A 10,908-nucleotide genomic window follows, 5' to 3' on the forward strand; every position below is an offset into this window, starting at 1 on the left:
AAAAGATGATGTAGACTGGCAGTATTACTTCCGTGAATGTTTGATAGAACTATGCAGCAAAAACATCTGGGCCTAGTTTTCTTTTTGTAACATTTTTAACTTCAAATTCAGTATTGGTAGTAAGCAGAAGTCTATTCTAGTTACCCTAGAATTACCCTTTCATAATGAGGTTTTTTTTTTAATTTTTTAATGTTTTTAAAATTTATTTCTGAAAGACAGAGAGAGACAGTGTGAGCAGGGGAGGGTCAGAGAGAGAGGGAGACACAGAATCGGAAGCAGGCTCCAGGCTCTGAGCTGTCAGCACAGAGCCCGACACGGGGCTCGAACCCACGAGCCGTGAGATCATGTCCTTAGCTGAAGTTGGAGGCTTAACCAACTGAGTCACCCAGGCACCCCTGAGTTCTCTCTTTTTTTTTTTTAATGTTTATTTATTTATTTCTGAGAGACAGAGAATACAAGTAGGGGAGGCAGAGAGAGAGACACACAGAATCCAAAGCAGGCTCCAGGCTCTGAGCTCTCAGCACAGAGCCCAATGTGGGGCTCGAACCCACGAACCATGAGATCACGACTTGATCTGAAGTCGAACACTTAACCAACTGAGCTAACCAGGCACCCCACTTTTTCACTGAGTTCTGATAGTTTTTTCTTTCAATAGACCAAAGTTGGGGGAATAGAGTTGTCTGTAGTTCCTTTAACATCTGTGTGGTCTTTCGTTTCCAACATTGGCCATTTTCATCTTCTTTACTTGTTAAGTATGGCCAAAAGATTGTTAGTTTTATTTTTATCAGCTTCTGATTTCATTAATCTTATTAATTTCTATATCAATTCCATCAATACGTACTTTAAACTCTTTCTTTCTGCTTACTTTGGATTTAATTTGCTCTTCTTGCTCTTGCTTCTTAGGGAGGAAGCTTAGATTGCTGATTTGAGACCTTTTTTCTTTTTTCTTATACAATCACTTAATGCTATCAACTTCCCTCTAAGTGCTGCGTTAGCTTCATTCCATAATTTTTTTGTTGTCTTTTCAATTCATTCCTTTCAAAATGTTTTTACTTCCCTTTAAGATCTTGACCTGTAGGTTACTCAGATATGGGTTCTTTAATTTCCAAATATTGGGGAATTTTCTAGATAAACCTTTCTGTTACTGATTTCTAGTTTAATCCATTAAGTCAGAGAATATACTTGGTATGATTTATAGGTCTTTTAAATTGTTAAGGTTTGTATTACGGCCTAGAATAAGGCCTGTCTTGAGTGGTCCATGTGCCCTTGAGAAAAATAAGTATGTTTTTGTTGGTTGGAATCTTCCATACATGTTCACGCCAATTGTGTTAATGGTGTTGTTCAGGTCTTCTATACGTTTGCTAAATTTCTGTCTACTTGTTTTATCAATTAGAGAGAGGTCTGTTACAGTCTCTAACTACCAGTGCGGATTCAATTCTCAAAATTGTTATCAGTTTCTGTTTCATGTATTTTGAAGCTCTGATGCTAGGTGCATAGGACTGTTACATGTGCTCAGAGAAGCAACCATTTTGTTGTCATAGCTCTCTGAAACCCTGATAAAGTTTGTGGTCCTAAAGTCCACAGTACTTGATATTAATACAGCTTTCCAGCTTTCTTTCTTTTTTTTTTTTAATTTTTAATGTTTTATTTATTTTTGATACAGAGAGAGACAGAGCATGAGAGGGGGAGGGGCAGAGAGAGGAGACACAGAACCGAAAGCAGGCTCCAGGCTCTGAGCTAGCTGTCAGCACAGAGCCTGACGCGGGGCTCGAACCCACGAACGTGAGATCTGACCTGAGCTGAAGTCGGAGGCTTAACCGACTGAGCCACCCAGGCGCCCCTCCAGCTTTCTTTGCATTCCTGTTAGCATGTGAATCTTTTTTAACCTTTTGCTCTTAACCTATGTTTCTATTTGCAAAATGAATTCTTGTCGATACTGGACAGATGCCTCTCATTTTTTTTCATCCCATTGACACTTTCAGTCTTCTCGCTGGTATACTGAGAACATTCCCGTTTCATGTGACTACGGAGACAGCTGGATTAAAGTATACCACTTTGCTAGCGGCTTTTCACTTGTTCCATCGGGGATTTTGTTTCTTTTCTGCTTTATTTTGCTTTAAATGTTTTAAGTTCCACTTTATCTCCTCAAATGACATAATTTATACCTCTTTAGAAACTAGTTCTGATCACTGTTGTAAATTTCACAACATACATCTTTTAGAAATGTTTCTACCTCAAAATAATATATTGCATCTGATGTAAGGTCTCCACAGCAACACATTTCCAGTGCCTCCGCCGATCCTTGGTAGTATTTTAACACAGGCTACAAAAGCAGAAGAGTGCTTTAGTCAGTTACCTTCCAGAGCAATTAAAAATAAGTAAAAAATAAAATTTCTTCATTAGTTGCATTCCCAGTGCTTGTCATTTCTTTATGTAGATTCAAGTTTTATGTCTGGTACCATATTCCTTCCACCTTTAGAAATTCCCTTGGCATTTCTTACAGACTAGATCTGCTGGCAATACACCCCTCGCCTAGTTTTTGTGTGAGAAATCTTTCTATCTCCTTCATTTCTAAAAGATACTTTCCACTAGGTAGAGAAGTCTGCACTAACAATATTTTTCTCTTAAGACATTTTGTTTTCTAATATACCTGGTGTCTAAAAATGCCTATTGTAATTCCTTTCCTTGTTTTCCTGTTATGTAGTCTGTCTACATTCCTCTAGCTACCTTCAAGATACTCACTTTGCTATGGCCTCTGGCAATTGGAATATGATATTTCCAAGTATGTGGTATTTCTTTTTTCAAGTGTGTGGTGTTTTTATCTTGTGAATGGTTTTTGTTTGGTTATTTTTTTGTATCTATGCTGCTCAATGTTCTTCATATCTGTGGAAAACTACCAGCCATTATTTCTTCGAGTATTTCTTCTGCTCAGGTTATGATCTCATAGTTCGTGAGTTTGAGTCCCGCGTGGGGCTCGGGGCTGACAACTCAGAATCTGGAACCTGCTTCCCAGATTCTTTGTCTCCCTCTCTTTTGCGCTTAGTTTCTGTCTCTCAAAAATAAATATTAAAAAAAATTTTTTTAATGAACTCTTTTGACTTATAGAGACCTCATTTGGAAGAAGCTATGAATCTGCTGGTGTTACCCAAACCGTTCATTCTTTAGTGGAAATACACGGAAATTACACTCTAGTACCGTGTTAGTTTCCTGAGCGGTATTTGCTGCCGCCATTACCATTATTGCTCTCAGCACCACGCAGGGAAATGGGAAAGGTGGCAGCACAGGCTCATGGCTTTCTGCTCACACGCGCCACGTCACCCCACGACGGGGCAGGGCCCTGGGAGGAGGTCTGGCGCTGACTCGGGGCCAAGCCGTTCTGCGCGCGCCCGTCACTTGCTCATCTGGTGACTTGGCCATGGACTCCGTGTAGAGCTGCTGACCTAGATTCCTAATTTTGTTTAGACTGGCGGAGATGTGCTGCAAAGTCAGCTGCGCGAAAAGAATGAGAGAAGGTGCTTCAAAAATTATGAACATGTACATTAAAAAATACACCAACAAAACACATGTAACTTCCGGTTCTCGGAGGAAATAATGGCGAACAGCACTGTGAACACGTTAACTCCCTTTGCCGCCGAGCCAGGGCGCGGCCAGTCCAAATGAGACTAAATATGTTTGTCGGCAATAGGGTAATCTTTAGAAATCGTACAATAAACCCAAATATCACCTTCCAAAGGTGCTATTTTCTTTGACAGACATTGTAGGAACCCAAGATGGAGTCAGCGCGGCTGCGGCCAGGTTGGTCCCGAACGTCAAACGGGAAATCACAAGGGCTGAGGTGCAGCAGCAGCGCTCGCGCGGCTCTGACGACGCAGAGGACGGAGGGCGCGCCTGCGCACAGACACGACGTGGCTCGCGTACGGGCTTCCCGTGCGCTTGCGCATGCGCGCTGCCCCCGCCAGGCGCTGCCCCCGCCAGGCGCTGCCGCCTAGGCTCCTGCAGCCGCTGGAGGCGCTCTTGTGAACCCGCGGAAGGGAAAAGGGGGTCGGGTGTCAGCGTTACGGGGTGCAGCAGCTTGCCCTGAGAGTCTGTCTGTTTGTCATCACCGACGGTCAAGGCGAACGCTTCTGAAGTCCTAAGCGACGGGTGTGAAGCTCCGTGCTGCCGGCCCCGAGGCTGACAAAGAAGACATCCATTCCTCACTCAGTTCTGTAATTCTCAAGAGCAAAGTCTAGTTTTCTAGCCGAGGGGGGCACTTCTAGAACAACAAGTCTTTAGAAAGCCACGTGGTATAAGAGATGTAACAAAATAGGAGAGTGAACTCTAGTAGTTCTTTATGCTGATTTTGGAACAGAACAAATTAAATACACACTATGTGTTTTTCCACGAACTTTCTTCGAACCCTGGAGATTTTACAAGAGACGATTTGTAAACTACGGGCTCACGGTTTTCTGTGACACCATCGGTAAACGCTTCACCAGATGACTAATCGAATCTCCTATAGAAATCACTTTCGCATCTGCTTTCCAGAGGTGGTTTTTCCCACGTTTGCTTTGTAACACTCCGCTGAGACCAGCCATCCCTCTGCCCCCACGTTTACAATTGGAATTATTATTTTTTTTAACTACTGAAGCCAAATCCCAAAAGTTGAGCACCTGGCAAGTGTTCGAAATACAAGAAGGATGTTCTCATTTAGAAATAGCTTCCTGGTCTTACCTGCCTACTGTGACTCGATCTGCTCTCTTAAAATGGGATCTTATAAGAATGCTCTGTGTGTTGTCAAGAACAAGATTAATAAAACTGAACTTAAAAAACAAAACCAGGAAGACAAACTCTCTTGGAATGCAGAGGGTAAAGACTTCTCTTTCCTTGCGGTGTCTCTTTGTGAAGTGACTTCACTAAGATCGAATGTTAAAATAAAACATGACTCTGGAAATTTTGTGTTTGCTTTTTAAAATCTCACTTTACCTGTAAGAGAAGTCTGTGAATTTGTTCTAATTCTGTTATGTCTTTGTCATTATGGCTCATCTTTTTTATTCTGGTCGCAAAAACATTCTTATTCAGCAGATCCGACAAAGCACCAGTGAAAGATGGAGTCAAGCAATTCAAAATGAATTACAACAAAGTCTAAGGTGATTTTTTTTTAATTTTTAGAATGAAAAAAAAGTTTTTTTATGTTTTGAGACAGTGTGTGAGTGGGGGCAGGGACAGAGAGAGACAAAGACAGAATTTGAATCAGGCTCCAGGCTCTGAGCTGTCAGCACAGAGCCCGACACGGGGCTTGAACCCACGAACCCCAAGATCATGACCTGAGCTGAAGTGGGACACTCAACTGACTGAGCCACCCAGGCACCCCAAGTCTAAAGTGATTTTTAAACAGAATGTTCAAATAATAAGTCTATACTTCCACAAAGCAACTCTTTAACTTCAAATAGAAAATACAAAGCTAAAATCCCATTCATGGAGGCAGAGAAAATACTAAGAAACAAAGGAGACATTAAGAGGCTTCTCTGGCTTGTCTAGAGCTCCAATCTTTCCAACAACCATGGAGAGCACTGAATTTGTAGAAACCTAAAATCAGTGACGAGTAACCTCTCTACCTACCAAAGCATCTTCATCAAGTACTGGTTTCAAAATTCAACATTAGCTGAATAACCTACGGTAGGGATTTTAAGACCTAGGTCTGCCAGTCAACATTTAACGTTTAATGTACCGCTCCAGTTATATAGTTAAGATGGTTCTGCAACCCACCTATGGGTGAAAACGTGGCTGTCACGACACCTTCAGTCTTGTTTACTCTGGAGCGTTCTAAAACTACCACCTGAGCAGAGCAGGGGTAGAAATGCCAGCAGAAAGCATCGCGAAGAAGGGAGGGAACGGACTTGTACGCAGGAATGGAACCACTTTTATAGCACACAGCAAGAGTAGCATTTGCTAAACCCTTACGATGTACCAGGCACCGCTCCAGATGCTCTAGCAAGTATTTTGTCTTTCACCGGAGTTGAAAACTTGCTCAAGGTCATTGAGCTAGGGAAGTCTAAGCAGGCATTCTCGAAGGGACGGCAGCCTAGGCTCCAGAGTGCATTTTTGCTACGGCGGTCTACTGCCTCTTGGTACCTGAGTAACTAAGGTACTCCTGATGCGATCCACTGAGTCAGATGTGTCATCTCCTGAGTCCTCACAACCCCATGAAGCAGGAATCATCGTGATGCCAGAGAGGTCTGGACACTTGCCGAGTCACCTGCCCCAAGGCAGTAGTCAGGGTTCAAATCAACGCGCCTGGCTTCAAAGTCAGTGCCTTCCTTTTTCCATTCTGCCACATCACTGTTTCTCACAACTTAAACACACAGCCCAACTCCCTAAGAACTGAGACGCTGCACCTAAGACAGACATAATTATCCCCACAGGATGTGAGCAGCATCAGTCAGGAAGCGCTCTGCCTCCAGAGACCATTTCCATCTTTGTCCAGACCCCCATGGCAACATCGTCTCCCTTGGTGCACAGACTGTGGATGGTGTCATCCAATACCCATCGGCACGGCATCGTGCATGTGGTATGTTAAGAGGCAAACCATGCTGGAATGCACAGCCTAGCGCACTGTACATGACACTCCGCTGGTCTGTCTGTTGCCTGTGCCTCCCGCTGCCACGTGAGCACAGTGGGGCGGGGCTGTCCAGTGGGTTTTGTCCACCTCCCCGGGCCTCCAGCACGGCCTGGCACGTACAAGCAGGCATACATCGGCAAAGGAGCAGTCTGGCTGAAAAACGTACATCTGATTGGTGATAAACACATTCATACACTACGTGCTTGAATCCCTGGCCATTTGTAGCAAAGTGGATGGACCTCGAGGGTGTCATGCTAAGTGAAATAAGTCAGGCAGAGAAGGACAGATACCATATGCTTTCACTTATAAGTCTAACAGGAGAAACTTAACAGAGGACCGTGGGGGAAGGAAGGGGGGAGAAAGAGGGAGGCAAATCATGAGAGACTCTTAAAACTGAAAACGAACTGAGGGCTGAAGGGGGAGGGGGAGAAGGGAAGGGAGTGATGGGCATGGAGGAGGGCACTTGTGGGGACGAGCACTGGGTGTTAAATGGAAACCAACTTGACAATAAACTATAAATAAATAAAAGAAAACGGGCTTTTGAATGATCAACGAAAATATACTTTAAAAAAGAAACCCACAAAAACTCCTTTTAAAAAGGCACCAATGATCTAACTGTTAGAATTCAGAAAACTACGAAAGTTCCAGTCCCGGAATTCTGAAAGCCGAGCACGTCCATGAGGGCGGACCAGGCGAGCTTACGGAGTTAATTCCTCTGAGACACGCACCAGTCCTACCCCAGGAACTACCTCAGTAAAGGCTCAGGTGAACTTATGGAGATATTGCAGAAGATAAAGATGTTTCAAAATATTCTTAATTTTTTCGAGAGGATTTTTATGAACAGGACTCATTCCTTGGTGCCACTTTCAAATGCACACGTTTGTGAAATTACAGAGCTCATTTAAAAATTTTATTTATTGGAGAGTGAGAGAGGGAGTGTGAGCAGGGGTAGGGCAGAGAGAGAGAGAGAGAGAGAGAGAGAGAGAGAGAATCCCAAGCAGGCTCCATGCTGTCAGCCTAGAGCCGGATGTGGGGCTTGATCTCACAATCATGGTCTGAGCTGAAATAAAGAGTGGAAGCTTACCTGACTGAGCCACCCAGGTGCCCCCCTCTGCCCCTCCAGATCTCCTGTTTTAAAGTTACAGCCACAGGGACTCAGCAGTCAGTTGGGGGCAGTGGTTCAGAGCAAGGACTCTGGTCACACCACCAAGGAGAAACGCAGCCCCACGCTGAGTGGGAGGGTGACCTTGGGCGAGTCACTTAGCTCTGTGCCTCAGTGACTGTAGCAGCCAAGAAGGGGCACAGCTTCAGGCGTCAGGGGACATAACTGACCACAGGCCACAGCTGCTGGCCCCGGGGCCCCACTTCCGGTGTCTCCTCCCAGCCGGCACCTGTGCACAGAGCGGGCACTGAGGCAGGACCGGTCTATGGAGACGCGTGACTCCTGAGCGCGTGACTGTGGCTTAGACTTGCCTTTGACGGCCTCGCCCCACCTCCTCCTGCCCAGTCCTGGTTCTCGCTCTTTCCGCAGGTGTCAGACGTGCCCTGCGGGCTGGGGGTGCCGCTCCCCTCCTCCCACACCCTCTCCCAGGGAGTCTCTTACACGGTGAACGCCATCCTGACCTCTGCTTCCCAGCAGATCCAAACACAGCTTACCTGTCAAGGGGGGACAGTGAGCGTGTGAAGATTAGAGTAGTTAGCCCACGGAAACATGACGAAAAGTCCCTCTCAGTAGATGCCAGCTACGAGGATGACCCCCCCAACCCTGCAGAACGTTCCAAGTACCTGTGGTGCCTTCCCCACCGTGGGCGAGCTCGCTAACACCCCCATGTTAGGCCGCCAGGAAATGGGTAGCATTTCGCAGTGAGCAGCTAAATGGCCTTCAGAGTTCACGAAGGGACAAGACTCGACTTAAAGCTCAGATCTTCTGATTCCTTGCTTAAAATTCTGTACACTCGGCAAATACAGGACTCTACGGAGGGCGGACTCGCTCACACTACGTATACAGTCCGCCAGGCGCCTGAATTCAACTGCATTCTCTAGGGGTCACATAAGACAGTCAGCCCGACGGTGGGATCTCAGAGAGCAGACGTGAGCCCGTCACCATGTCCACACCTCGGCCGCCACGGTGAATTCTTGTTTTTGGATGTGTGCTCTGAAGAAATAGGGGCCAGATCCTTCTGTGAGGGCCACGTGACAAACCAAAGGGGACACGTGCTCGGATGCCAGAACTACAGCGGACGACGTCTGAGTTGATAGCTTCCTCTGTCCCCTTCAGGTTCTAGGAGATCAGAGGAGGGGACAGAAGGAGGCAACACGGGCCCGGCCCAGAAATGGCTCAAGAAGGGTTGGGATCACTTGGGTGTGCAAGGCGGAGCACAGTGTGGACCGTCACCAAGCTGAGAGTCATCTCTTTACGGAGGAAGCCAACTTTTAGGTCCAAAAGGCGATTTCAGGGCATATTTACGTTTTCACACAGAGGGGAAATACCATGGTAACAAGTAATATGCAAAGATAACACGGCTGAAAAGGGCAAAGGCTGGAGAGGCCATGTTGGAGCAGAGACGTCTGGGCAGGCACGAGGGCCGGCAGACGGTGCCCTGTGCCTGCCCTGCTCACAGCCGAATGCCAGGGCCCTGCACCTCCCGGCCCGCAGGCTTGCTGAATCAATGTTCACAGAGTGGGCGAATGACCGATAAAAGCAGAGAAACAAAGATGGACAATTAGAGGCTGAAAATACATGTTCACGAAAGGGGAACAGAAGTGACACCCACATTTTTGAGTGATAGGAACAGGAGAAAGCCGGAAATGAGGAAGACAGGTGAGTGCCGGAAGCTCATAGAAATGGTACAGAGAGGATGGGGCAAAGGTTACTGAGCAGAGGAGCCTGTAAGGCCCATGTAGGCACTAGATTTGCATGATGAGAACATTCTGGAGATGTGCTTCACAACCATGCCAAGGTACCTAACACTACAAAACCGTTCAATTCAAAATGGTTAAGGTGGTAAATTTTGCGATTTTTTTCTTTTTGGCCGTGATAAACAAATCAAATTTAAATTTAAAAAAAAAGTAGAGAAAAGGTCTTGGAATCAAGGAAAAAAGGTTGACCCATATACCAAACTCTTGAAATACACTAACAAAAGATATGGAATAAGTAATAAACGGTGGCCTTAAAAAGAAATAATGAATTACTTTAAAAAAGCACACAGGACTGAATGTCGCAAAGAAAACTGAACAGACATGCCAGGTTCAGAAGAATAAGCATTTCAGAAGAAAAACAAAGTCATGAGATTCGTAAGCTTTTAGGGGGAAGCAAAACTAGAACGGGCACTGACTGTGGAGAAGTTTACCTCCAAACAAAGCAAAGAAATAATGAAGTCAATTTAAGAGGAGACATATTTAATTTTATTAACTTGGAGAAAACAGAGTCTGTGTAACAATTAACCTGCAATTCGGTACGCAGGCTATCAAATATGTCCCCATATTTGTGACATAACCGATGCCGTTAACTTGACTAAATGACAGCATATTAATTGGAACTTTTGTTATTAGAAGCATTTAAAGTCCTTTTGTCAGCACATTCTGACTTTTCATTTACTTTCTAATTTTTTTTTAAGTTTTATTTATTTTTAGTAATCCCTATGCCTAACATGGGCCTTGAACTCATGACTCCGAGATCAAGAGTCGTGTGTTCTTCCACTGAACCAGCCAGGTGCCACACGTTCGGACTTTTTAAATAAAGAAATAAGAAAAACCGCAAAGTTTGTAGGTTCAAAATAACGTGTAAATTTGGGTATTGTTTCTCAAAGAAAGAAACTGATCTGTACAAGGCAAGATAGATATCTGAGCATCGGTCCCATTACCTCTTTGGGTCCAGTTGTTCCAGAAGGGAAGCGGAGTGTGGGCGGTGCGGGCGTAGAATACGCTCACGTCCTGCGAGGACTCCAAGAAATCCTTCTTACAATTCTGGATCGAGGCGGCCTGTTCAGAAACCTGCACTGACCTTCCAGACAGAAGTGAAAACACTGCCACAAAGGTGTCCTACAAAAAGCATTTGAGATAAATGCCAACACTGGGATCCTTACAGCAATATTCCCTGAAAGGTGAATTTCTTCTAGACTCCAGTGTGATCAGTAGCTTAAACCACGCACCCACGTCCTGGGAGGGCAGCATGACTCTCCAGCATGCGTGTTAATGACCCCTGTAAGCCCTGCATTTTACCTTCTGAAGGGCTGATTTCTTTTTTTTTTTTAATGTTTTTTTTTAAAATTTATTTTTGATACAGAGAGAGACAGAGCATGAGAGGG

At 45.0% G+C, this 10,908-nt stretch overlaps 2 long non-coding RNA genes across 4 annotated transcripts in view; both read right to left on the minus strand.

The window, feature by feature from the left end:
• Window positions 1-1,827: 1,827 nt before the first annotated feature.
• On the minus strand, window positions 1,828-3,914 carry LOC115299959. Of its 2 annotated transcripts, XR_003912443.1 has the most exons (3): window positions 3,725-3,914; window positions 3,235-3,489; window positions 1,828-2,323 (listed from the first exon to the last, which is right to left on the minus strand). It is a non-coding gene; the product is annotated as an uncharacterized LOC115299959 (long non-coding RNA). The 2 variants fall into 2 exon arrangements; XR_003912442.1 differs by lacking the exon at window positions 1,828-2,323 and having other exon boundaries at window positions 3,114-3,489.
• Window positions 3,915-7,632: 3,718 nt separating this feature from the next.
• Window positions 7,633-10,908, minus strand: part of LOC115299958 — a 6,503-nt gene continuing 3,227 nt past the window's right edge. Inside the window, exons 3-5 of one of the 2 annotated variants that reach the window (XR_003912441.1) lie at window positions 10,465-10,642; window positions 8,205-8,257; window positions 7,633-7,661 (exon numbers count right to left, since the gene is read on the minus strand). This is a non-coding gene — a long non-coding RNA (uncharacterized LOC115299958). Of the gene's footprint in view, window positions 7,662-8,204; window positions 8,258-10,287; window positions 10,643-10,908 lie in introns of those variants that run through there. The other variant, XR_003912440.1, reaches the window with a different exon arrangement.

The sequence above is a fragment of the Suricata suricatta genome, chromosome 8, assembly GCF_006229205.1.
Source record: "Suricata suricatta isolate VVHF042 chromosome 8, meerkat_22Aug2017_6uvM2_HiC, whole genome shotgun sequence".
In the NCBI taxonomy this organism is placed as follows: domain Eukaryota; kingdom Metazoa; phylum Chordata; class Mammalia; order Carnivora; family Herpestidae; genus Suricata; species Suricata suricatta.